This window comes from Pteropus medius, unplaced genomic scaffold (genome assembly GCF_902729225.1).
Source record: "Pteropus medius unplaced genomic scaffold, Ma_sr-lr_union100, whole genome shotgun sequence".
NCBI classification, from domain to species: domain Eukaryota; kingdom Metazoa; phylum Chordata; class Mammalia; order Chiroptera; family Pteropodidae; genus Pteropus; species Pteropus medius.
The window spans coordinates 8,475,451-8,479,156 of record NW_024352784.1 but is presented as its reverse complement, the minus strand read 5'-3'; the positions used below and the strand labels follow the sequence as shown (position 1 = coordinate 8,479,156).

Below are 3,706 nucleotides of genomic sequence, written 5' to 3'. Positions count from 1 at the left end.
CTGGCCTCCCCAGGGTTAAGCCGAAGAACCATTAACACACTGAAATAAGGAACTCCCAGCTGCTTTTCACCTGGAAGGCAGGTACATAGAGTTGCCCTTGTGAGAAATGGCTTCTTTATAAATCAGAGCCCACAAGTCAAGTGTCTGCCCTTGGGCATTTCTATTTGGTCCTGATATTACAAACCACTGTTTATTTTCGCTGTCCAAGGTGGCTTGAGATATATGACATGCCTCTCCCAAGCAATAGTTACATAGGATTTTCCTGGAGGATGGCTGTCAATCTCTTTGAGGAGCCTTCAAAGGCAGTGAAGTTAAGTGCATGTCAAGCACATGGTCTTATATTTTAGGCCAGACCACCCCAAACAAACTGTTCCAAACACATGAAGGTATTTTTTTTTTTTAATTATGCAGTACAGTAATACTTCCACAGAAAGAAATTCAATTCTATTTTTATAGGTTATTACTAGCATTATTACTATTATCATCAACATCATCATCATCATCATCATCCAAAGTACATTAGTTTCCTAGGGCTCTCATAACAAAGTAGTACAAACCAGGTGGCTAAAAAACAACCAAAATTTTTTCTCTTACCATACTGGAAGCTAGAAGTTTGAAATTGATGTATTAGAAGGGTTGGTTCTTTGTTGGAGGCTCCAGGAGGAGGATATGTTCCATGCTTCTCTTCTAGCCTCTGGTTGTTGCCAGCAGTTTTGGGCATGCCTTAGCTCGAAGGTACATCACTCCACTCTCTGCCTCCACCTTCACATGGTATTCTCCTCTGTCTCTGATATCTGAATTTCCTTATTCTTTCTAATCATTGGAGTAAGGCCCACCCTAATCCAGTATGACCTCATCTTAATAGACACCTGCAAAGACCTTATTTCCAAATGAGGTCACATTCACAGGTTCTAGGTAGACGTGAGTGGGTGGGGTGGGGGGATGTTCAACCCAGAACACAAGGCAATGATTATTTTAGAAGTTCCAAATTCACAGCGAACATGAGAGATGGTAGTGATGGAAAACCTCAAGTCTATTTGAGATTTTATGACTCAAGACAATTACTTCTCTTTGACCCTCTGTCAGTTTTACAGATGAAGAAAACTAAGGTCTCAAAGTTACACTGTGAATAAATAACATAGCTGGGTCTGGGACCCAAGTCCTTTATCTCTAGTCCAGTGAATTTTTATGTACCTCTCCTGCATCTCATAGCATTAGAATATACATTATGTTTCAGTATGTGAATTCTGTCTTCTCAGTGAGGTTAGACAATCTTACTTATAAATAGGAATAAATTCGTAACTCATAGGCTTGGCATGAAGAATAAATGAGAAACTACACTTAAAATATAGCTGGAAACATAATAAGTGTTCAATTAATGTTAGCCAATGTGATAACTGCATTTTCCATCTCCAGTTTCCTTCAAAATTTATAGCACAGGGCAAAATAGATAATCAACAATCATTAAAACTGTATGATAACTTGAATTACATTACTGTTCTGCCTAACATGGCATTACCAGTGATGTCATTTAGTGCTATCATGATATTTGGAGTTGGACTCCATTCAATTTAGTAGCCATTTATTGAGCTGTTCCTATGCGTCAGACATTCGCCTTGGTATTGAAGACTGATATAAAGTGCTACAAAGTGGAAAAAGATATAGTCATTGGCATCAAAGAACTCAGAATCTTCTGGTATAGTAATAGTGAGCTGCCATTCAAATCACAGCATGATGGATGCTATGGAAAAAGAAAAAGTATAGTGCTTTGACAGAATAGACAATATGATGGATTCTATCTGAAGTACCCAGAAGAGTTTTTATAGAGATGCTCTTAGAATGGGGCCTCTAAGAGAAGTAGGAATTTGCTGGGTGGAAATAGCATGCCAGGCAGAAAAATAGCAAAGGCAAAGGCATATTGATATGAAAGTCCATGGTGAATCTGAGTTGTGGTAGTTACTCTAATAGAAATAGACAAACTGTATGTATTGGGAGGAGATGAGGAGAGCAGTGACAGATAGAAAAACTAAGCTGAGATCATTTGTGAAGGCTCCTGCATGCTGGAGCAGGACAAGAGATGGACAGACCTTAAATATCTAACCCCACCTAGATTTCACTCCCAGTCCTACCACTTATCAATAGGGTTCTTCCAGCAAGTTGCTTAACTTCTTTGAGTCTCAATTTCCTCATCTGTCAAGTGGGGATAATAATATTTTCTACACAGGGTCGCTATGAAAATTAAATAAGACAATAAAAATAAAGCTCTATGGTCTACGGCAATGCTACCCTAAACAAGCCCGATCCCATCTGATCTCAGAAGCTAAGCAGGGTTGGGCCTAGTTAGTACTTGGATGAGAGACCACCTAGGAAAATCAGGTGCTATAGGCATAAAAAATAAAAAATAAGGGATTGTAAGCTGACAAGTTCCTTGCAATCTGTGAGGTCAACCAAGAATTGCCTTGCCTAAAAAAAACAAATAAATAAAAATTAAAAAATAAATAAATAAAGCTTTATGCCCAATAAATAAACAGTATTGACTATTTTAAAATTTTGAACTTTCATTTTTTGAGTAAACATTGATTCTTTGCACAAATATTAATCAATTGCTGATATATGTATATATATATATATTATATATATATAATTATATATGTATTATATATATATTATATATATATAATTTTCACCGGGCAGTAGAAAGTCATTAGAGGTTTCATGCAAGGGATTAACCAGTTGGGCCTAGTAATAAGAACACTGCTAAAGACAGCCAGAGGCAGAGAGGAAAGGCAGATGATGTCAGACTAACCCAGGACACCGGCAAGGAAGGTGGGGAAGCTGGGCTGGATAGAATAGATAGCAACAAAATAGAACTGGCAGGGCTCTGTAACTAATTGGATAAAAGATACTGACCTAGGATCGCCTCCAATTTCTGAACTGGGAGACAAAGCGTCATTAACAAGGGCACAAAACTCAAGAGGAAAAGAAGTTCTGGAAGGGAGAGGGATGAGTCAGTTTCGAGCACCTTGATATGAAGAGGTCTGTGGATGAAGATGCCCAGCAGGACACTGGCTAGAGCTAGAGGCACCGAAGTCATCAGCACATGGCTGGTAGTTCACGCCTTGGCACAGGGGTGCACCCCCACCATCAGTAGGCAGAGAGAGAAGAGAGATAGGCAGAAGATTCAACCTGGGGAACCCCAATACTTAGGAGATGAGACAAAAGAGAACCAGCAGAGAGAAGTACAGTGGCAAAGTCACCTCTGACTCTTACCACTAGAAGTCTGCCCGCCCTTTATTGTATATTAGAGCCGACAGGATCCTTAAAGTCCCATAAGTCAACCTTATGAACATATAAGGAAACATAAAGGATACGTGGCTTTCCCAAAGTAACACAGGACAACAGACCTTGTGGCAGAACTAGAATAGAAGTCACCTGACTTCAGTCCAGGGCTCCCTCTACTGTCCTTGCTGCTGAGTTTGCCTAGAGGTGGCCAGCCTGCCGTTCTCTCCCCTCTAGGTAAGTGCTTAGCAGGCTGACATTCTTTCCTATCTGAAGCAGCCTTCTTTCTCTCAGTCTAGAAGAATGACCGGGTGACAGCTTCCAGTCAGCTAATGAACCAGCAGCAGTTGTCTGCCACAACTTCTTCATTTCCCCCAAATGTGAGTTCTCAACACGTGGCCACGGCTTTAGGCAAAACACATTGCAC

At 40.1% G+C, this 3,706-nt stretch overlaps 1 pseudogene; it reads left to right on the top strand.

Annotated features, from left to right (window-relative positions):
• The first annotated feature begins 2,269 nt into the window (after positions 1 to 2,269).
• Positions 2,270 to 2,388, top strand: LOC120590622 (uncharacterized; annotated as a pseudogene).
• Positions 2,389 to 3,706: the final 1,318 nt, after the last annotated feature.